At 46.0% G+C, this 24,389-nt stretch overlaps 2 protein-coding genes across 5 annotated transcripts in view; one reads left to right on the top strand and one right to left on the bottom strand.

Moving 5' to 3' along the window:
* The window catches only part of SDF4 (stromal cell derived factor 4), a 62,625-nt gene extending 50,181 nt beyond the window's left edge, over window positions 1-12,444 (bottom strand). The window contains exon 1 of one of the 3 annotated variants that reach the window (XM_056543069.1): window positions 12,325-12,444. The gene's annotated coding sequence lies outside the window, so the exon portion shown is untranslated. Of the gene's footprint in view, window positions 1-12,305 lie in introns of all 3 variants that reach the window. The other 2 variants (XM_056543070.1, XM_056543072.1) reach the window with 2 other exon arrangements.
* The window catches only part of SLC35E2B (solute carrier family 35 member E2B), a 71,662-nt gene continuing 59,607 nt past the window's right edge, over window positions 12,335-24,389 (top strand). The window contains exon 1 of one of the 2 annotated variants that reach the window (XM_056543068.1): window positions 12,335-12,472. The gene's annotated coding sequence lies outside the window, so the exon portion shown is untranslated. Of the gene's footprint in view, window positions 12,473-21,821; window positions 21,963-24,389 lie in introns of those variants that run through there. The other variant, XM_056543067.1, reaches the window with a different exon arrangement.

Here is a 24,389-nt window from a genome sequence, read left to right as displayed (position 1 = left end):
AAAAATAGGAAAAAGTGAGGATTAAAGAAAAATAAGTAGATAGCTAATAAAGATAAAGCAATTACATACATATAAAAGTAAGAAAGATCTGCTGGGAGCTGTAATCACTGTCTATGTAGAGGACAGGAGCTTCTTCAGGGTCCTGTACAGAACACACAGTGTCCTAAAAAAGTAACATGGAGCTGCCCTCACCTGGTGTCTAAAGGGGCAGATAACCCTGGCACAGGTAAAGAGTAGTACAGAAAATGTAATACCAACCTGTACTGTAGGGGGCGCTACCAAAAAGACTTCAGGAATACAAGGGTTTTACCAGTATAATGTACATTCTGATTGGTCAGCTCTTCCGGCCATTGACACGTTTCACAGATCTGGACTGTCTGTAACATTGTATGTTGAGTCTGGTTTCAAGTTACAATGGTCCAGAAAAGACTATTGTATGTTGAAAATACTGTATGTTGAGGCCATTGTAAGTTGAGGGATCACTGTATAAGCAATGAGTGATACATCATTGTAGGTCTATAAGGAAGTTACTTCTAGATTAAATATTGGAGTAGAGTGACAATACCAGACACAGCCCATGGATACAAGAGGCGCTGTTGCATCCACACACATATACTTATATTCAACCTGTCACTATTTTCTCACTAAATATATTTCCAAAGGTACTGACATAAAATGTTCACCAGATGTTGGTTATGTTGGTATTTTATACATACAAAGAAAACTAAACAAATAACCTGAGGGGAAAAAAAAGTCAGTAACATAGTTTGTAAGGTTGAGTCCATCAAGTTCAACCTAAAACCCTACTGTGTTGATCCAGAGGAAGGTCAAAAAACCCCATGAGGCTGATGCAGATTGCCCCATGAGAGGAAAAATTCCTTCCTGACTCCAATATGGCATCATAATAACCCCATAAATCCAGTATCCATAAGTTGTAATATTATCTTTTCAAGAAAACATCCAGGCCCCCCTTGAACTTGTTTAGTGAGTCAGACATCACAACATCACGAGGCATAGAGTTCCATAGTCTCACTGCTCTTACAGTAAAGAATCTCTGTCTGTGATGATGGTGAAACCTTCTTTCCTCTAGACCAGGGGTGGGCAATTATTTTTCCCATGGGGCCACATGAGAAACTAAAAATATTGTGGAGGGCCGGGTAGTTTTTCCCCCAGATCAGGCAGCATAGTTGTCCCCCAGATCAGGCAGCATAGTTGTCCCCCAAATTAGGCAGCATAGTTGCCCCCCAAATAAAGCAGTATAGTTGTCCCCCAGATTAGTATAGGTGCCCCCCAGATAAGGCAGCATAGTTGTACCCCAGATTAGTTGTCCCCCAGATTAGGCAGCATAGTCGTCCCCCAGATTAGGCAGCATAGTCGTCCCCCAGATTAGGAGCATAGTCGTCCCCCAGATTAGGAGCATAGTCGTCCCCCAGATTAGGAGCATAGTCGTCCCCCAGATTAGGAGCATAGTTGTCCCCCAGATTAGGAGCATAGTTGTCCCCCAGATTAGGAGCATAGTTGTCCCCCAGATTAGGAGCATAGTTGTCCCCCAGATTAGGAGCATAGTTGTCCCCCAGATTAGGAGCATAGTTGTCCCCCAGATTAGGAGCATAGTTGTCCCCCAGATTAGGAGCATAGTTGTCCCCCAGATTAGGAGCATAGTTGTCCCCCAGATTAGGAGCATAGTTGTCCCCCAGATTAGGAGCATAGTTGTCCCCCAGATTAGGAGCATAGTTGTCCCCCAGATTAGGAGCATAGTTGTCCCCCAGATAAGGCAGCATAGTTGTCCCCCAGATAAGGCAGCATAGTTGTCCCCCAGATAAGGCAGCATAGTTGTCCCCCAGATAAGGCAGCATAGTTGTCCCCCAGATAAGGCAGCATAGTTGTCCCCCAGATAAGGCAGCATAGTTGTACCCCAGATAAGGCAGCTCCCCCCCCCCCCACACACACACTGACACATACACATATAAACACAGACACTCACCCGCCCTGCGCAGCAAAGGGAGACAGGATACACGGCCTCTCATCCTCTCCCCTCCCTGCTCTGCCTATGGAGGGTTGTAAGACTGCACGGGGCAGAGAGAAGGTGGGGGAGGGGGAGAGAGGAGACAGGAGGTCACGCCCCCTCCCCAGCACTGTACAATCTCTTCCTGTCATCGCACGGAGCTCTCCCTGTCACAGGCTGGTGGTGTCAGACCTGGGCATTGTACGGCCGACAGTCAGCGTGGGCCGGTCAGAGCCAATCAAAGGGCCGTATGTGGCCCGCGGGCCGTACAATGCCCAGGTCTGCTCTAGATGTACAGGATGCCCTCTTGTCATGGTTACGCAAGAGTCCCTCAAAAAAAGGACAAGAGTCTTGGGTGGGTTCACATTACATTACTGCTCCCATTCATATCCAGCTGAAAATGGGATGCTTAGTTTTTCCCCCAGATCAGGCAGCATAGTTGTCCCCCAGATCAGGCAGCATAGTTGTCCCCCAGATCAGGCAGCATAGTTGTCCCCCAGATCAGGCAGCATAGTTGTCCCCCAGATTAGGCAGCATAGTTGTCCCCCAAATAAGGCAGCATAGTTGTCCCCCAGATTAGGCAGCATAGTTGTCCCCCAGATTAGGCAGCATAGTTGTCCCCCAAATAAAGCAGTATAGTTGTCCCCCAGATTAGTATAGGTGCCCCCCAGATAAGGCAGCATAGTTGTACCCCAGATTAGTTGTCCCCCAGATTAGGTAGCATAGTTGTCCCCCAGATTAGGAGCATAGTTGTCCCCCAGATTAGGAGCATAGTTGTCCCCCAGATTAGGAGCATAGTTGTCCCCCAGATTAGGAGCATAGTTGTCCCCCAGATTAGGAGCATAGTTGTCCCCCAGATTAGGAGCATAGTTGTCCCCCAGATAAGGCAGCATAGTTGTCCCCCAGATAAGGCAGCATAGTTGTCCCCCAGATAAGGCAGCATAGTTGTCCCCCAGATAAGGCAGCATAGTTGTACCCCAGATAAGGCAGCTCCCCCCCCCCCCCCACACACACTGACACATACACATATAAACACAGACACTCACCCGCCCTGCGCAGCAGAGGGAGACAGGATACACGGCCTCTCCTCCTCTCCCCTCCCTGCTCTGCCTATGGAGGGTTGTAAGACTGCACGGCAGAGAGAAGGCGGGGGAGGGAGGAGAAAGGAGGTGCACGCCCCCTCCCCAGCACTGTACAGTCTCTTCCTGTCATCGCACGGAGCTCTCCCTGTCACAGGCTGGTGGTGTCAGACCTGGGCATTGTACGGCCGACAGTCAGCGTGGGCCGGTCAGAGCCAATCAAAGGGCCGTATGTGGCCCGCGGGCCGTACAATGCCCAGGTCTGCTCTAGATGTACAGGATGCCCTCTTGTCATGGTTACGCAAGAGTCCCTCAAAAAAAGGACAAGAGTCTTGGGTGGGTTCACATTACATTACTGCTCCCATTCATATCCAGCTGAAAATGGGATGCTGACTTATACTGAAAACGCGAGCAGCGGACCCTATTGCTTTATAGAGCCAAAGTTACCTAGTGACTCCGCTTAGGACGTGTACTATTTGAAAAGTGCAGCGGGACGCACTTTTAGGGCTACATTCACACCTCGTGTTCACTCTACGGGTGCCGGATCCAGCTGGGGGAGGTGAAAACATCGGCTAATTTTTGACCCGTATCAGGAAATTTGCATTGGCGGCGAGAGCGATGTCTCCGCAGCGATTGCGCTGATGTTCACATGGTGAGCAGCGGTAGAAACCAGGTCACCTGACCCATCTACCTATAAATTCAAGTTAGTGCAGGTGACTCTGCTGTAAGATTGACTTTAATAATAGGGAGTACCCCCTTGTAGGTAGTATAGATAATTGCAGACATTAGTAGCAGCCCCCCTGTAGACTACAGCCCCAGCCTTGTAGACAGCAGCCCCCCCTCTTGTAGACAGCACCCCCCCCCCCCCGTGTCCCCCTTGTATACAATAGCCCCCCCCTTATAGACAGTTCTCCCTCTTGATCCCCTTACAGAAAGACAGCAGGCCCCCCATGTAGACAGTGGGCCCAATCCTTGTAGACAGCACCCCCCCTTGTAGACAGCAGGCCGCCCCCACTTTGTAGACAGCGCTCCCTCTTGTCCCCCTTGTAGACAGCAGGGTCCCCCCCCTTGTAGGAAGCAGCCCCCCCTTCCTCTTGTAGACAGTGCTCACCTGCGGCTGTCCTCGGGTGTTGCCGCTCCGCTGTCCCTTTTTCCCGATCGCATCATGGCGTCCTATGGAGAGGAGCATGTGACATACACGTCACTCTGCTTCCTCCATAGCGTTACCCTGGGCGCAGGGGAGGAGGAGTGATGTGTGTGTCACATGCTCCTCCATAGGACGCCATGTTGCGATCGGGAGAACGGGACAGTGGAGCGGGGCCGCACAGCAGCAGGTATCGGGGACATTAAACGAGTCCACGATACCATGCAAATACCGAGTATCGGGCCCGATACAGATACTAGTATCGGTATCAGGACATCCCTAATTATTTCACAATAAATTTGCCTCGACCAGGTGCTTCTCACAAGATTTCCGACATAAGAATAATCAGAAAAGATGTCCAAGAGCCAAGGACACTTGTGGAGACCTGGAATTAGCAGGGGCTGTTGTCTCAAAGAAAATCGTAACTAATGCACTCATGGCCTGTCTCACCGCACAAGACTCCATTGTGAATATAAAGTAGGTTGAAGCTCGTGTGGAGTTTGCTGGACAACATTAGGAAATTGTGAAATACTGGGAGAATATAGTGCGGACAGATAAGAGCAAAATGGAATTGTATGGAGGTGATAATATGCACCATGTTTGGAGGAGAAATGGCGCTGCACATCACTCCAAATACACCAGAACAACAATGAAGTCCGGAGGTGGGAACATCATGGTGTGAGGCGGCTTTACAGCAAATGGTATCGACAAACGTCATAACTGAAGGAAGGATGAATGGGCAAATATACAGACACATTGTGACAAAAATCTGCTGCCATCTACCAGGATGATGAAGATGAAAAGAGGGCGGACATTTCAGAAAAACAGTGATCCCAAACACACAGCCAAGGAAACTCTCAAATGGTTCAAATAAAAGAAAATAAAGCTGCTAGAATGGCCCAAACCACCTGACATATCCCAATGAAAATTCATGGAAAGAACACCAGTGGTCCTGACTGCCCTCTCGTCCCTGTCCTCCCCCCCCCCCCTCTTTTTTATGTCCCCCCCCTCTTTTTTATGTCCTCCCCCCTCTCTTCGTCACACCACTGTCCTGTTTGTCCACTTTATTGTTCAACTTCTACTGACGTTTTTTGTTTTGATCAGTCCTTTTCGTTAGATAGCTTGTGTTTTGCTTTGCTGTTGCTCAGCACGTTTTTACTACTTGACACTGCACTCAAGGGGCTTTTACCTTGTGGACCCCTCTTGTTGTCTGATGGTTTCCTGTTTTCTCTTTATGATGCTCCTCTTACATGCCGCAATATAATATTCTCTTTTTACTCTGACCCTCATTCTTTATGTGTAATTGTCGTACATGTCATCCATGTCGGTTGTTTGTTTTCCTTGTTCTTTCTTTTTTTTATTTTTTTTTTATTTTAATGAGAAAATCTATTGGAAAGAACTGAAGATCATGATTCATAGAAGAGGCCTATGGAACCTTTATAAGATGTAAAGACTGATTGTGTAGAAGAATAGGCCAAAACCCCAGCAGAGCAATGCTTGCCACTAGTTCTTCCATTCAGGAGACGTCTAGAAGCTGGCATAACCAAAGACTTATATACAACGTATTAAATAAATATCCGTAATCGTGTTCAATACTTTTTTCCCTGTGTCATTTCACATTATTACACAAGACTTAATTCCTGAGCTTATTTGTTTGGTTTCTTTGTATGTATGTATTACTTAGGTCGTTACCAACATCTGGTTAAAGGAGAGCTCCGGCAAAAATTAACTTATCCCCTACCCACAGGATAAAGGATAAGTAGCCGATTGCGGGGGATCCGACTGCCAGGGCCTTCCATGATCACCGGGACAGGATCCTGGCGCTTTCAGTGAGGAGCGCGTGTCGTCTACCTGACGGCACATGCTCCATTCATTTCTATGGGAGCGCCAATGATGCCCAAGTATATACTCTGGTCTTTTCAGTGCTCCCATTGGAATGAATGGAGCAAGTGCCGGCAGCAGGACGCACTCTTCACTGAGCTTTGGGACCCCCCCCCCCCCCCCGCGATCAGCTACTTATCCCCTATCCTGTGGATAAGGCATAAGTTATTTTTTGCCAGAGATATACTTTAAAATTTCAAGTCAACAGCACTGTTATAAATATATTTAGTAAGAAAAGTTATGACTTATCCCAACTGCTGTGTGTGTGTGTATCTATCTATCTATCTATATTTATTTTTATTTATTTATTTTTTTATTTATTATTATTATTTTTTTTATTTTTTACTCATCATATTACGAGAGTGGGATTCCGAAAGTTACACAACCAAAGTCATTGGGGAGGCAGGTATTAAAGGGGTATTCCAGGAAAAAAACTTTTCTTTTTTATATATCAACTGGCTCCAGAAAGTTAAACAGATTTGTAAATTACTTCTATTAAAACATCTTAATCCTTTTAGTACTTATGAGCTGATGAAGTTGAGTTGTTCTTTTCTGTCTAAGTGCTCTCTGATGACACCTGTCTCGGGAATCGCCCAGTTTAGAAGCAAATCCCCATAGCAAACCTCTTCTAAACTGGGCGTTTCCCGAGACAGGTGTCATCAGAGAGGATTTAGACAGAAAAGAACAACCTTAACTTCAGAAGCTCATAAGTACTGAAAGGATTAAGATTTTTTTAATAGAAGTAATTTACAAATCTGTTTAACTTTCTGGAGCCAGAGATATATATATATATATATATATATATATATATATATATATATATATATATATATATATATATAAGGTTTAATGAGATGCTTCAATCATAGTACATATGACAGAAGGAACTATTGAAAGCTACAGTAAATATTGCAGGTATTTACTTAGGAAGCAGTTCATATGCCCTGCCATTGTAAAACAACTCTGAGTTATCTACGGATGATGAAGTGTATAGTTAGAAACAAAGTCAGGCCTGTATATATATATATATATAAATAAAATAGTTTTTTCCTGGAATACCCCTTTTTGCTAATAAAAAGAGTAGAATGGTCACTGGAAAATAGAATCTGACCAACATCTGCATGCTGGGAGTTGTAGTTTTGCAACAGCTGGAGGCAGCCTGGTTGGGAAATACTGGCTTTTAGGTGGAGGGCTGTGCTTATGACCCATGGCTTACACAATGCTTTGCTAATATTTATTTTGCCCATGTCCAGACAAGTATTTTGCCAGTGCTGCAGCTTGTTCCTGAATGAGCAGAGTGACAAAATACAGATGAAGAACACGTGACAACAAAACATCAAGGGCAGAACACAGACGGGTAAGGTCATGGTGCATACTGCAAAGGCAAAAGAACACACATTCTGCAGTGCAACGCAGAACAGACAGGCAGCCGGTAATTCAAGCTTCACACACTTTAGTTTCAGGCACAGACATCCATTTCACTTTCAACTTTGGGTGTTAAATGCTCCAAATATTTGCTCTATTATCCAAAAAGCCAAAGTATAGGGGCCACAAGCCAACAGGAAAAAATTTAGCCCCGTTAGCGCCTCTGGCCCAGATGTACTGTTTAACTTTGTGTCTTTACCTAACTTTTAGTTTTTACTAGAGATGAGCGAACTTACAGTAAATTCGATTTGTCACAAACTTTTCGGCTCGGCAGTTGATGACTTTTCCTGCGTAAATTAGTTCAGCCTTCAGGTGCTCCGGTGGGTTGGAAAAGGTGGATACATTACTAGGAAAGAGTCTCCTAGGACTGTATCCACCTTTTCCAGCCCACCGGAGCACCGGAAAGCAGAACTAATTTATGCAGGAAAAGTCATCAACTGCCGAGCCAAGAAGTTTGTGACGAATCGAATTTACTTTAAGTTCGCTCATCTCTAGTTTTTACCTTGCACAATGCATTCTATGATCCAATTATCCCCTCAGGCCCGGACACCTTGCCAAACAACTGCTACCTGGATGTAAGAAGTGCGCTGGGGAAAGTATGGAAAAGGTCAAGAAGCTCCAGCTGTCTATTACAGCAGGGATTAAAGGGGTGCTCCGGTGGAAAACATTTTTTTTGTTAAATCAACTGGTGCCAAAAAGTTAAACAGATTTGTAAATTGCTTCTATTAAAAAAAAAAAGAATCTTAATCCTTCCAATACTTATTAGCTGCTGAATACTACAGAGGAAATTCTTTTCTTTTTGGATTACTTTTCTGTCTGTCCAGAGTGCTCTCTGCTGACACCTCTGTCCATTTTAGGAACTGTCCAGAGCAGCATAGGTTTGCTATGGGGATTTTCTCCTACTCTGGACAGTTCCTGACAAGGACAGAAGTGTCAGCAGAGAGCACTGTGGTCAGACAGGAAATAATCCAAAAAGAAAAGAATTTCCTCTGTAGTATAAGACAGCTGATAAGTACTGGAAGAATTAAGATTATTTCATAGAAGCAATTTACAAATCTGTTTAACTTTCTGGCAACAGTTGATTTAAATAAAATAAAGTTTTCCACTGGAGTACCCCTTTAAGAGATAACTCTGATCACGGCCATTGAACTCCTACATGACAAGCTTAATAGTTATCTAGGTGGTTAGGCTAGGGGATGCTCTATTACAGGGGTCTCAAACTTAAATTATCTGGGGGCCACTGGAGGTAGCGGCTCGGTGAGGCTGGGCTGCATGCACCCCTCACATATAATGCCTCCATCATGCAACCATCATCATCCACCAGCAAACCCTTGCCCCCATTCCTCCTACCACCCTGTGGTAATAGCATAAGCTGACGGATGATGGGGGTTCTACTGCTGGGGGGGGGGGGAAGCATTAGGTAGGCAGCAGTTTCCCCAAATTAGGCAGCCTTAGCACAGATTCCCCACCTGGACTGCACTACTTACAGCTGCCTGCGGGGACTTCCTGGCGGAGGAGCCCGCTAAACTTTACGTCAACGCACGCGCTACACAGGACGTCGGCATCCCTGTGCGGCGCTTGCGATGACGTCACTCACGGCGCATGCCTCTGCAAGGAAGTCCCCGCAGGCAGATGTCAGTAGCAGTTTCGTGACGGGGCAAGACTGGTTGCTCCGTCACATGTGCACCGGGTCCCATGTAGCAGTGTTTACCGAAGTGTGTGAAGTCTTCTGGCATGTAGCCCTGCTTGCCCGAAGCTAAATGCCTGAAGAATTCACCTGCCCGGCACCCGGAACTGCATGTCCCAGGCGTTAGGTGATACAAATTCCAGATCCCTGGTGCGGGCTGCAAAATTTCGTTCCGCGGGCCGCAAATGGCCCACGGACCAGGAGTTGGAGACCCCTGCTCTATTATATTAAAATGTACTACCATATTACTGGTTCTGTGATATCTTTTGTGCTCCTGTATTATAGCGACAGGAATAGCAGTATCCCAGCCACTTACCTCTGTAATACCGCCAAACAGCGAAATTATAGCAGCACGAAGAGAACACAGACTTATAGTGTCAGGGATGGGTGTGTAGCTTTAAGTGTCAGTGAACATTAACCTTGATATAATACGTGTTATAAGTGTAGTAATAAATATATAATCCCTAGTAATAAATGTGTCAGTGCATCGTGTTATCTATATTAATAACATAGAACTTGGGCAAAGTACAAGCAATGATCTTCTCAGTGCTGAACTAGTGAGTAAGTAAAAAGTAAACCAGCTGACAAATCGCCGTCAATGTGTTATCCTGGGGAAGCTGCATGAACCTGTGTATCTTTCCTGTAGCAATGATGTAAAGTAAACCTGTCCATATATATAAGTGGCACTGATTGTGGTGTCACCAGTTGTATTGGTGGCCTCCAGCCTCTCCCATGACCACAGATGTCAATGGAGAGAAGGATCAGGCATGTTGAATTTCAACAAACAGAATCTTCTCTTTCTGCCGTATGAACCACTGCCAGAGGCAAAGGAATCTGGCTGTAGCTTTCTAATGTCTTCCAAATTAGAATGTATATTTGCTGCATTGACAAGTATGGGGTGATCAGGAGCAGTCATCTAATATGTATCGCCAGCTTTGGAGCCCACCCATTCAAAAAGGGTACAGCCTTGTCACACATGGTTATGCCACCTGTGAAAAACATTCCTGGCAGCTCTCTCCACTTTGGCCAATAAAAGGTCTAACAGAGCACAGTAATCCCCTATAAAATATCCAACAGGGCCTATGGGAAGGACCTGTCTTCTTACCAGGATAGGTCCCTTTAAAGGAGAACTGTCACCCTGATCAACCACACTAAACCCAATATACTGGGTTATAGTGTGGGTGACCAGGAATCCACAGAGGGATCACTTACTATAATCGGTGCAGTGGTTGCCGAAATATTGGCTGGCGAAGTTCCCCTTCTGAATTCATGGCGTTGTGCACAGTAAGCGGGGCCCTGCCGGACGGCCGCCCGTTTCTTTCTGTCTCCTTCATCAGCCATCCCCTTAGTTAGCATATTCATATTCTGCAACTCCACGTCCTAGTGACGTGAGTCGCAGGTCATATGAGCGCTGCACTCTGTCGGTAGAGCGCATGCGCCGGCAGTCTACATACAGCTCTCATGTCCAGAGCTCTGACTGCTGAAAGCAGTCATGTGAAAGCTGTAGAGCTGCCGGTGTATGCGCTCTACCGACAGAGCGCAGCGCTAATATGACCTGCGACTCACGTCACTAGGACGTGGAGTCACAGAATATGAATATGCTAACTAAGGGGATGGCTGATTGAGAAGACTGAAAGAAGCAGGGGCAGCCAGCCTGCGGGGCCCCGCCTCCTGCGCGCGACTCCCTGAATTCAGAAGGTTGCACCATCCGCCCAATGTTTGTTCGGTTCAGGAAACATGTCCGACTTTCCAGGAGGGAAGAAGGGGTGCCCAGACTGGCAGAAAATCTGCAGATCAAACACAACGGCAACCCCGCAATACTAACTTTCTTCGGTCTGGAAACTGTCAAACATTCCTATGGGTCTCACCAGACAGACCTTTCTGCAACAAAGAGAAGCACGCTGGATCTCCCGGCTGGGAGCCACTGAATTATAAACTAGAAGGGACTAAACCACCTTAAAGGAGATGTCTCATGGAAAAAAAATGTATCCTCTATCCACAGGATAGGGAATAAGTGAACCACCGCCATCTCCTCTACGGGGCCCTGACTCTCCACAGGAAGGCAGCGTCACAACCCGCACCCCCTCCATATATCTATATGGGAGATCCGATCAGCTATCTTCGGCTCTCCCATAGAGATATATGGAGCGGACAAGGCAGCCCTTGCTTCGGGCAGGGGTCGTGATGCTGCGTTCCCAGGGAGAGCTGGGGCCCTGTACTGGAGATCACGGGGTTCCCAGCAGTCGGACCCCCTGCAATCTGAAACTTATCCCCTATCCTTCAAAACAGACGGAGCATCAGGTAACTCCTAAATCATTCATATCACATTGGAGTTTGTCTACCATGCTTTACTCTGCAGCTCTGCCTGTTCAAATGTAGGGCCCCTTTCACACGGCCATTGCTCCCCGTCAAGAACGGCTGTTTTTTTTGTGTGTGTGTGTGACTTTAACAGCCATTCTAGTGACGGGGAGCAACGGGCAACAACGGGTCCAGATGGCTCCCATTTACTAATATGGGGGTCGTCGGGCACTGTTGTTTTTTTGACAGAAATAGTGGGAGAAAATACGGCGCTTGCAGTAATATTTCTCCCGCTATTCTCCCCGGCTCCCGACAGCCGCCACACTGCCGTGTCATAACAGCAGTGTGAAAGAAGCCTAAAAGAGGGAGGAGAGGATGAGTATTTGGTATCGTATATCTGGAAAGGCTCAGCTTTAAAATGGTCTACCCAGGATTAACACAATAACTGCTGTCTTCCATAAAAAATAAATACAGCGCCACGCCTGTCCTCAGGTTGAGTGTGGTATGGCATTGCAACTTAGTTTCATTGAAGTGTATAAAGCCAAGTTGTAATACCACAAACAACCTGATGACAGATGTGGCGCTGTTTTCTCTATTCCCGGATAACCCGCACATGAATAATAGAACAGACATGTACAGAATACGATGCTGTCATTATAACGGAACCGAAACTGAGGTGAGGGCTGAACCTGAGTGATGGCGGCTGACTCACGTATTGTGAGAGACACCGGAAGCTCATATGCCCACACACGGATGTAACATATATGTATCTCTGCCGGTACATACGTCACCTTTCCTCTGTTACCTGCTGCACACGTCGGCAAAGCTCTCGGTTGCGGTCCGAGGCAGCGATCATCTACAGACCGGAAGCAGGAAGTGATTGAAGCCGGGGGAAGGAGGAATAGAGGACACGCCTGTACCAGACGCAAGGTTCCGCCCCCTCCCGCCGGCCGGTGAGGGAGGTGGATAGAGCGGGGTTTGGTGCAGTGCGGTGCTAAGCTCGGGCGTTGTACTGCAGGACAGCCGTGTGTCTATTGCAGTGTTTCTCAACCAGGTTCCCTCCAGCTGTTGCAAAACTACAACTCCCAGCCATGCCCGGACAGCCTTTGGCTGTCCGGGCATGCTGGGAGTTGTAGTTTTGCAACAGCTGAAGACACCCTGAAACACTTGTCTGTGGTGACATAGGAGGGTAATTATCAAAACCCGTTTAGAGGAAGAGTGGTGCAGTTTCCCATAGCAACCGATCAGATTGCTTCTTTCACTTTCCACAGGTCTATTTAAAAATGAAAGAAGCGATCTGATTGGTTGCTATAGGCAACTGCATCACTCTTCCTCTACACTTGTTTTGATAAATCTCCCCCATAATGTACAACATGCTGATGAAAAGGCTCACAATTCGGGGGTATAAATAAGTAAAGATGATGGGCAACCTATAGATTGAATAATAATCCACATATAGGCTGTGTTCACACAGCGCGTGACCTTTAGTCCGTATTTGGCTTATGTTACTTTTTCACCTATTGCTTTCACTTTAAGGTGCATTTTGCAAAACAGCACCACTCCTGTCCACAGGTTGTGTGTAGTACTGCAGGTCAGTTTCATTCACTATAGTGGAGCAGAGCTGCAATACCAGACACAACCTGAGGATAGGAGTGGTGCTGTTTTTTTTTTTTATCCTAGCCTTTTAAAGGGGTACTCCGCCCCTAGACATCTTATCCCCTATCCAGAATATAGGGGATAAGATGTCTGATCGCGCGGGTCCAGCCGCTGGGAACCGCTGTGATCTCTCCTGCAGCACCCCCTGTCATCTGGTGCATAGAGCGAACTTCACTCCGTGCCTGATGACTGGCGATGCAGGGGGCCGTAGGCTCGTGACATCATGGCCCCGCCCCCTTGTGATGTCACACCCTGCCCCCTCAATGCAAGTCTAAGCGGAAATTCTGCCATGTGAATAGACCCTTAGACACTTATCCCCCTATCCGCAGGAACGAACGCTGGGACCCCCGCTATCTCCTGAAGCAGGCCCGGCTCTGCCGCAGCCTGCCCGTTCAGGAGGCACATGCTGCCGCTGGTACACCCCCTCCATGTATGTCTATGGGAGAGGAGGAGATGCAGCATTCCTGCATCCCTGCCTCTCCCATAGAGCTGTATGGAGGGGGCGCGTCATCAACGACACGCACATTAGCCGTGCAGAGCCCCGGCAATGCCGGGTTCCCATACGGGATCAGACACTTATAATCTATCATGTGGATAGGGGATAAATGTGTAACACTGCAGTATTCCTTTAACCCCTTAAAGACGAGCGCCGTAAATGCACGTCCTGGTGAGTTGGTACTTAACGCACCAGGACGTACATTTACGTCCTAAGCATAACCGTGAGCATCGGAGCGATGCCCGAATCATGCGCGGCAGGTCCCGGCTGCTGATCGCAGCCAGGGACCCGCCCGTAATGGCGGACACCCACGATCCCACGGATGTCCGCCATTAACCCCTCAGATACCATGATCAATACAGATCACGGCATCTGCAGCATCGCGGTCACTAAAATGGATGATTGGATCGCCCGCAGCGCTGCCGTGGCGATCAGATCATCCAGCACGGCAGACGGAGGTCCCCTCACCTGCCTCCGCTGCCTTCCTGCAGACCAGAGCAGATGACCGATAACCCTGATCAGTGCTGTGTCCTATACATAGCACTGAACAGGATTAGCAATCGAGTTATTGCTATAAATAGTTCCCTATGGGGACTATTAAAGTGTAAAAATAAAAGTAAAAGTAAAAAAAAATTGAAAAACCCCCTCCCCCAATAAAAACGTAAATTGTCCCATTTTCCCTATTTCACCCTCAAAAAGTGTTAAAAAAATATTTTATATACATATTTGATATCAACGTGTGCGTAAATAACTGAACTATTAAAATAAAATGTTAATGATACCGTACAGTGAACGGCGTGAACGTAAAAATAAAAAAAAAGTCCAAAATAGATGCCTTTTTATAACATTTTATTCCCAAAAAAATTTATAAAAAATGGATTAAAAGTTCTATATAAGCAAATATGGTATCAATAAAAATTACAGATCACGACGCAAAAAATGAGCCCTCATACCGCTGCTTATACGGAAAAATGAAAAAGTTATAGGTCTTCATAATAGGGGGATTTTAAACAAACTAATTTGGTTAAAAAGTTTGCGATTTATTTTTTTAAGTGCAACAGTAATAGAAAAGTATGTTGTTATCATGGGTATCATTTTAATCGTATTGACCCAAAGAATAAAGAACACATGTAATTTTTACCGTAAATTGTACGGCGTGAAAACAAAACCTTCCAAAATTAGCAAAATTGCGGTTTTCTTTTTAATTTCACCACACAAATAGTATTTTTTGGTTGCGCCATACATTTAATGGTAAAGTGAGTGATGGCATTACAATGGACAACTGGTCGCGCAAAAAACAAGCCCTCATACTAGTCTGTGGATGAAAAAATAAAAGAGTTATGATTTTTTGAAGGCGAGGAGGAAAAAACAAAAACGTAAAAATTTAATTGTTTGCGTCCTTAAGGCCCAAATGGTCTGCGTCCTTAAGGGGTTAAATGCAAAATCTATGGCAAAAGTGCCCTGGGAGAGATGACCCCAAAGTGCCGAAATTCACTGGGTATGAGACCCTACTTGAAGTGGAAGCATGTAGCACGTACTTTACATGGCTGGATGTATGCGCTGTTTTTCATGGCACACATCCACATTATTTAACCCCTTAAGGACAATGAATGTATATTTACGTCCATTGCCCTTTCCCGTTATATGAAGAGCACTCAGGAGCTGAGTGCTCTTCATATCTGGTGGGTTCATACCTGGTGCTATCGGCAACCACGACCCGCGGCTAATGCCAGACATCGCCGATCAGGCTGATGTTTGGTATTAACCCTTTAGACGCCGCAATCAAAGTTGATTGCGATGCCTTAAGTGGGAGAATGACATAGCATTGTTCAGTGTATGCAATCTAAGGGTCTATTCACACGGCAGAATTTCCGCACCAATTCTGCTTCCGCTTCCTTGGGTGGTTTCTGGCTTGTGCAGATTTTGTGCGGAATTGGTGTGGAAATTCAGAAGTTTGAATGGGAGTGCGGAATCCCATAAAAGACTATTGGGCTTTCATTTGAGGCGGAATTCTGCAAACTGAAATTCTGCCGTATGAATAGACCCTAAGGATTGCATGTAATAGTCCCGATAAGGACAAAAAAATAGTGTAAAAAAAATTGTTAATAAATGTTATTTAACCCCTTCCCTCAAAAAATATTTGAATCAACCCCCCTTTTCCCATAAAAACAAAAACATATGTAAAACAAAAAATAAACATATGTGGTATCGCCGTGTGCATAGAAGTCCAGAATGGCATATTTTTGGTGACTTTGTATAACCGTAAAAAATGTATAAAAAGTAATCAAAAATTCCCATCAAAACAAAAATGGTACCGATAAAATCTTGAGATCACGGTGCAAAAGATTAGCCCACACATCCTCGTATGCAGAAACATTTAAAAGGTTATAGGGGTCAGAAGAGACATTTTTAAATGTGCTTATTTTTGTACAAAAAATTATAATTTTTTTTAAGAAGTAAAAAAAAAAAAAAAACAACATATAATTTAGGTATCATTGTAATCATGTGGACCTACAGAATAAAGAAAATATGTAATTTCTACCAAAAAGTACACTGCGTAGAATTGGAAAAAAAAAGTGAAAAAATGAGTCCTTAGGCTAAGTTTCCGCTTGGTTTTTTTTCTGGCAGTTTTTGGAATACAGCCACTGTCAGAAGTGGATCCATAAGGGAGGAGAAGTGTAAGTCCTTCCTATATATGTCCTATTCCTTTTGAATACATTTCTGGCTTTGGCACAAAAACTGCAGTGGCAGTTTTCCAAAAACTGCCAGAAAAAAAAAACAATTGGAAACGTAGCCTTAAAGGAGTAGTCCGGCACGCACTTTTCTATTTTCATCCCGTCCGGGCTGCAAAATAAAAGAAAACAAACTTTCTCTTACCTGCCAACGAGCCCCCGGAGCTCCGGTACACGTGTTCGGTCCCCGGGCTGTATTCTTCTTACTTCCGGTTAGCCCGGCACGTCACACGGAGCTTCAGCCTATCACTGGCCGAGGCGGGACATCGCTGCGGCCGGTGATAGGCTGAAGCTCCGTGTGACATGCCGGGCTAACAGGAAGTAAGAAGAATACAGCCCGGGGACCGAACACCTGTACCGGAGCTCCGGGGGCTCGTTGGCAGGTAAGAGAAAGTTTGTTTTCTTTTATTTTGGATAAAAATAGAAAAGTGCGTGCCGACCTTTAAGGGGTTAAAAAAAAATCTACAGTAAAAAAAAAAGAATAAAAAATATTTGTGGGACAAAATAGAAAAAAATCCTGCATTTTTCCACATTTTGGGGATTTCATTTCTGCGCAGTGCACTTTACAGTTAAAACGACGTTACCTTTATTCTGTAGGTCAATACAATTACGGTACAATACTACCCAATTTATATGGGTTTAGGTTTTTTTTACGACTTAAAAAAAAAATGTACTTTTTCTAAGAAATGGAGTATGCTCAAACTTGTCCTCTTCTGACCTCCTATAACTTATTTATTTTTCCGTAAACAAGGCTTTATTAGAGCTCATTTTTGTCTTCTGGCAGACCAGAGAAGCAGAATGCAGAATACACTGATCAGTGCTATGCCTATACATTGCACTAATCAGTATTAGTAAGTAAAACAATTGCAATAAATAGTCCCAGTGGGGACTTAAAAAAGTGTAAAAAATAAATAAAAAAGTAAAAGATGTACAGTGTACAAATACCATAAAGTGTACAGCGTAAATATAAAACCACGCAAAATTAGCAAAATTGCATTTTTTATTAACATTTTTCACCATAAAGAATTTTTTTTTTTGTTGTTGCGCCACACATTGTACAATAAAATTAGAGAGGTCGTCCCCTTCTGACCGGCATTTAACCCTTTAGACACAGTGATCAATGCCGATCATGGCGCTTAAAGAGAAAATGAAAGTTCCTGGTAGCTCAGTGGAGCTCACTGAACCCCCCCAACGTGATAGATGTTCTGGCAGCTAAAATGGCAAAGGAGGGTTCCCTTACCTACCTCCTGCTGCCGATCCAATGATATAGCTTGGGTTTAGCCAGGCTATATCAGTGGATCGCCGATAATACTGTATAATGCTATGTCATAGGCATAGAACTTTACAGTAAATGCAATCTAATGATTACATATAAAAGTCCCCTATGAGGACTTAAAAAGTGTAATGTGAAAAGTTGTTTGTAAAATTATATAAAACCCCCTCTCCTAATCAAAAAAATCAAATCAACCTTATTTTCCCATTCTGAACGACAAACGGCATAAAGGTACAAAAATACTAAACACCAAAAATACTGGTTTTTAATCACACCATAAAATAAAAAAGAAAAAAATTATAAAAAGCGTTCAAAATGTCCCATCAAAGCAAAAATGGTACCGATAAAAACTACAGATCACGGCGCAAAAAATAAGCCCTCATAAATCCCTGTAAACGGGGAAAAAAAAGTTATAGGGGTCATAAGAGGACAATTTTATTAAAGGAAAGCTGTCAGCAAAGTCACCCGCACTTACCAGCGGTAGCGCGGGTGATGTTGATTAAAATGCTACCTACTAAGCCCAAATCCATTGCGGCATTCCTCCGTTTTGACCCTAATTATTAGGGATGTCCCGATACCGATACTAGTATCGATATCGGGGCAGATACCCAGCATTTGCATCGTATCGGGGACTCGTTTAATGTCCCCAATACCATGTCCGATACCTGCTGCAGTTCGGCGCAGCTCCGCTGCTGTTTTCCTGTCCGCATCATGGCGTCCCATGGAGGAGCATGTGACACGCACGTAAATCCACCTCCTCCCCTGCGCCCAGCGTAACGCTACGGAGGAAGCAGAGTGACGTGTATGTCACATGCTCCTCCATAGGACTCAATGATGATGGAAGGGAAAAAGGGAGAACGGGGCAACGGAGCGGCAACACCCGAGGACAGCTGCAGGTGAGCACTGTCTACAAGGGGGGGGGGAGCTGCTGTCTACAGGGGAGACAAGAGGGAGCACTGTCTACAAGGGGGACATGAAGGGGTGCTGTCTACAAGGGGGGGCCTGCTGTCTACAAGGGGGGGGGAGCTGTCTACAAGGGGGGGGAGCTGTCTACAAGGGGGACAAGAGGGGATGCTGTCTAAAAGAGGGGGGCGCTGTCTGCAAGGGGGAGCTGCAGTCTACAGGGTTGGGGCTGCGGTCTACAGGGGGGCTGCTGTCTACAGGGAGCTGCTGCTAATGTCTGCAACTATCTATACTACCTCCAATGGGATACCTGAGTCACCTGCACTCATTTCAATTTATAGGTAGATAGTGCAGGTGACCCAGTTTCTACCGCTGCTCACCATGTGAACGTCAGCGCAATCGCTCCGGAGACATCGGTCTCACCGCCAAAGCAAATTCCCTGTTCTGCCCAATGGAGAAGAGAGAAATCTTGGCTCATACTACAGCAGCCGCCTCCATTGCACACAAGGACCCACATATCAGAACGGTAAGCAGCACCAGAGACCCTGGTGTCAGATTCCCTTTAAAATAAAAGTACTGGTAATTGGTATCGGCGAGTACTAGAATTAAAGTATCGGTATTCATACTAAGTCTTAAAAAAATTGTATCGGGACATCCCTACTAATTGTGATTATGCAAATGACCAGTCAGTGGCACGGGTGGAGTTACGATAGCGGCCTCGAGCACTGTGTCAGTCTCAGTGCTCGGCCCGGTCATACATATTCATACAATCCCCTCCGCTTCCCCATTCTGTATTTACTCCTACTGCGCATGTGCTGATGATGGCCGTGGCCATCTTGGATCATCGGCAAATGCACAGTAATAGTAAATACAGAGCGAGGAAGCGGAGGGGATTGTATGAATATGTATGAGGAGGCTGAGCGCTGAGACGTCACAGTGCCCGAGGCCGCTATCCTAACTCCACAGGTGCCACTGAATGGTCATGTGCAAAATCACTGGTTAGTGCGGGGGACTTTGCTGACAGTTTCTTTAAAAAAAAGTTAGCTTTTTTTTTTTTAACCTCTTCAGGACATAGAGCGTATGGATACGCCCTGCATTCGAAGTCCTTAAGGACTGAGGGCGTATCCATACGCCCGTGGGAAATCCGTTCCCACCGCTAGCCGGTTGGGGACCAGAGCCGGATGCCTGCTGAAATCATTCAGCAGGCACCCTGGCACATCGCCCAGGGTGGTCCTGAGATCCCCCCATGTCGGCGATCGGAGAAAATCGCATGTCAATTCAGACATGCGATTTTCTCCAATTCCGGGCTGATCGGGTCTCTGGTGACCCGATCACCCGGAAAATAGGGCTGATCGGAGTTGTCAGCAACAGCCCCGATTGAAAGTGAAAGTAAATCGATCTTTACTGTGGCAACCACTAGGGGGGCCAAACTGCAACTCCCAGCATGCCCAGACAGCCAAAGGCTGTCTGGGCATGCTGGGAGTTGTAGTTTTACAACATCTGGAGGGTCACAGTTTGGAGACCACTGTTACAGTGGTGCCCAAACAGTAGCCCTCCAGATGTTGCCAAACTACAACTCTCAGCATGCCTTGACTGCCCAGGCATGCTAGGAGTTGTAGTTCTGTAACATCTGTCCCTTCAGATTTAGCAATTTTCATGCCATTTTTGAAAATTGCTGCTCTACTTTGAAGCCCTCTAATTTTTTCAAAAAGCAAAAATATGTCCATTTCATGATGCCAACATAAAGTGGACATATTGTGTTTGTGAAGAAAAATTAAATTTATTTGGAATATCCATTTTCCTTGCAATTAGAGAGCTTCAAAGTTAGAAAAATGCTAAATTTTCAAAATTTTCATGAAATTTTGGGATTTTTCACCAAAAAAGGATGCAATTAACGCCGAAAATTTACCACCAAAATAAAGTAGAATATGTCACGAAAAAACAATCTCAGAATCAGAGTATTCGGTAAAAGCGTTTTCGCGTTATTAATTCATAAAGTGACGGTGGTCATAATTGCGAAAAAGGGCTCAGTCCTTAAGGTGAAAAAGGGCTGTGTCCTTAAGGGGTTAAAGTAGTACAATAATAATAAAAAATAAAAAAAACTCTACTTACCTCCTGTGCTCCAGCGATGCCTCCTGTGTACTGCTCCAGTCTCCCACCTGGACCCAGCGTGTCACATTGCTGCTCAACGAACCGCTGGCTGAGATGCCAGCAATTCGCTGAGTGAAATTCAGGCCCCATTGACTTCAATGGCATTCCACTGTGGATGTCCGCAAAAGGTATTTTTTGCGGAATGCCCACAGCCGAAATTCCACTTTCTGAATGGGACTGCAGAATCCCATTGAAATCAATAGGCAGTAAATGAACATATAAGCAGGGGTCAAGTCCTGGGAACAAAAGTGTGGGAACTCACCCAAGATTTCCACTTAAAGGGGTACTAGACATCTTATACCCTATCCGCTGTTGGGGACCACCATGTTCTCCCTGTTGCACCTGGTGTTCGTTTAGAGTGTTGGGTGCAGCGCCGGAGGCTCGTGACGTCACGGCCCCTCAATGCAAGTCTATGGGAGGGGGTGGGACGGCCATCACGCCCCCTTCCATAGAATTGTATTGAGGGGGCATTACTGTGACGTCACGAGCCTCTGCCCTGCATCACCAGTCATCCGACACTGCTCGCTCGCTCCATGCACCGGATGTCTGGAGTGCTGCAGCCGAGATAGCGGGGGTCCCCAGCAGCAGGACCCCTGCGATCAGACATTTTAACCCCTATACTTTGTATAGGGGATAAGATGTCTAGGAGCGGAGTACCCCTTTAAAGGGCTGGTCCTGCAGGACTCCTGCTAATGGGAACTGCGTTCCTGCTGTGGAAAAAGTGCAGGAACTCCATTCCCATGAGTTCCTGCAGGACTTGAGCCCTGCATATAATTCTATGGGAGAAAAAAAAAAAAACTTCATGTGGGATTTGCATTAGTGTTTTTCCCCATCATTTCTTCCATAGAAATCATTGAGTCACGTGATAAAAGAATCACATGACTTGTTATGAGAAAAAGGCAGGGGAGAGAAAAAACAAACAAACAAAAAAAAAAGCCTAAATTAAAACCCACTAATTTTTTGGGGCGGGGGCGCGACAAAAATGGCATCTTGGGGGTACAGAATGGCAGGGCAGTTTTTTGTGACTTTTTTTTTATTTTAAATAAAAAACAAAACAAAAAAAATATGTGGAAAAGCCTAAGCCTCGCAGTCCCGCCTGTTACCGTCAGGCGTCGCTGTAGCCGCGGCACTTCTCCCCTCAGCAGGTCTCCGTCTGCCTCGCTGGCGCCGGGTTTACACTGTCGCTATGGAGAAAGGCTGAGTGCGGCCGGTCAGGCGGCTGGAGACACCGGGTGAGTACGTGAGGGAACAATACTCTGTTATATCCTACACGGACCCGTCACACCTCCAGGACCGGGTCACCGCCCGGGTGGCAGCCGCAGTTGAGTGCGTGTTTCTGGGCTTGTGACTAGGAGAGTGGCAAGGGAAAGTAGTAGGCCGCTGCCAGCTCAACCGGGCGCTGTGGTCAGGGGAGGGCGCACTGGACCCGGGCACCGGCTATGGCTGGAAAGTAGCATCATAGCACTACTCTGCATCCTGTTCCCTCCATCTGTGGCAAAACTACAACTCCCAGCATGCCCTGACAGCCGAAGGCTGTCAGGGCATGCTGGGAGTGGTAGTTTTGCCACAGGCTGCAGGCCATTCCTGTTTTTTCACTGACAGCAAGCAGAGATATAAGAGAGTCAAAGACCCGGGCACAGGCAATGGCTGGAAAATAGCTTCATAGCACTAATCTGCAACCTGTTCCCTCCATCTGTGGCAAAACTACAACTCCCAGCGTGCCCTGACAGCCTTTGGTTTGTCAGGGCATGCTGGGAGTTGTAGTTTTGCCACAGGCTGCAGACCATTCCTGTTTTTTCACTGACAGCAAGCAGAGATATAAGAGAGTCAAAGACCTTGGCACAGGCAATGGCTGGAAAATAGCTTCATAGCACTAATCTGCAACCTGTTCCCTCCATCTGTGGCAAAACTACAGCTCCCAGCGTGCCCTGACAGCCTTTGGTTTGTCAGGGCATGCTGGGAGTTGTAGTTTTGCCACAGGCTGCAGGCCATTCCTGTTTTTTCACTGACAGCAAGCAGAGATATAAGAGAGTCAAAGACCCGGGCACAGGCAATGGCTGGAAAATAGCTTCATAGCACTAATCTGCAACCTGTTCCCTCCATCTGTGGCAAAACTACAACTCCCAGCGTGCCCTGACAGCCTTTGGTTTGTCAGGGCATGCTGGGAGTTGTAGTTTTGCCACAGGCTGCAGACCATTCCTGTTTTTTCACTGACAGCAAGCAGAGATATAAGAGAGTCAAAGACCTTGGCACAGGCAATGGCTGGAAAATAGCTTCATAGCACTAATCTGCAACCTGTTCCCTCCATCTGCGGCAAAACTACAACTCCCAGCATGCCCTGACAGCCGAAGGCTAGGGCTTGAAAGTAGCATCATAGCACTACTGTGCAGCCTGTTCCCTCCATCTGTGGCAAAACTACAACTCCCAGCCTTCGGCTGTCAGGGCATGCTGGGAGTTGTAGTTTTGCCACAGGCTATAGACCATTCCTGTTTTTTCACTCAAAGCAAGCAGAGATATAAGAGAGTCAAAGACTCGGGCACAGGCAATGGCTGGAAAATAGCTTCATAGCCCAAATCTGCAACCTGTTCCCTCCATCTTTGGCAAAAGACTGTCAGGGCATGCTGGGAGTTGTAGTTTTGCTGCAGACCAAGACCATTCCTGTTTTTTCACTGACAGAAAGCAGAGATATGAGAGTCAAAGACCTTGGCACAGGCTATGGCTGGAAAATAGCTTCATAGCACTAATCTGCAACCTGTTCCCTCCATCTGTGGCAAACTACAACTCCCAGCATGCCCTGACAGCCGAAGGCTAGGGCTTGAAAGTAGCATCATAGCACTACTGTGCAGCCTGTTCCCTCCATCTGTGGCAAAACTACAACTCCCAGCCTTCGGCTGTCAGGGCATGCTGGGATTTGTAGTTTTGCTGCAGACCATTCCTGTTTTTTTTTTTACTGACAGCAAGCAGAGATATAAGAAAGCCAAAGGCCCTCTCAGCAAGATGGGAATACCATATTATTGATAACGCTGCAAAAAGTAAATACACACAGTGGTGTTTTTTTTTTTTTTGTTTTTGTGTTTTTTACTGTTTCCTCCTTTGGGTTCAGGTTACAGTGGATGCCTGCTACAGAGGATTTGGTGACAGCTTCTGAGTCTACCTCATCCCTATGTTTTTATAAGTGGTTGAAGGGGTTATTCTGGCTGTGAAAATACTAACCCTTTCAATTACAGTGATCCCTCAACTTACAATGGCCTCAACATACAATAGTTTCAACATACAATGGTCTTTTCTGGACCATTGCAAGTTGAAACCAGACTCAACATACAATGCTACAGACAGTCCAGATCTGTGAAACGTGTCAATGGCTGAAAGAACTGACCAATCAGAATGGGCATTTTACTTGTAAAACACCTGTATTACTGAAGTGTATGCACTGCCTGGTGTCTGGTAGTGCCCCCTACAGTACAGGGAGGTATTACATGTTCTGTACTCTTTACCTGTATTACTGAAGCATATGCACTGACTGGTGTCTGGTAGCGCCCCCTACAGTACAGGGAGATATTACATGTTACCTGTACCAGGGTTAGCTGCTCCTTTGGACACCAGATGAGGACGGCTCCATGTTACTTTTTTAGGACACTGTGTACTGTACAGGACCACGA

This window comes from Hyla sarda, chromosome 10 (genome assembly GCF_029499605.1).
Source record: "Hyla sarda isolate aHylSar1 chromosome 10, aHylSar1.hap1, whole genome shotgun sequence".
Classification (NCBI taxonomy): Eukaryota; Metazoa; Chordata; class Amphibia; order Anura; family Hylidae; genus Hyla; species Hyla sarda.
Note: the sequence above shows the minus strand (reverse complement) of the source record. Positions and strands in the feature narration are given on the sequence as shown.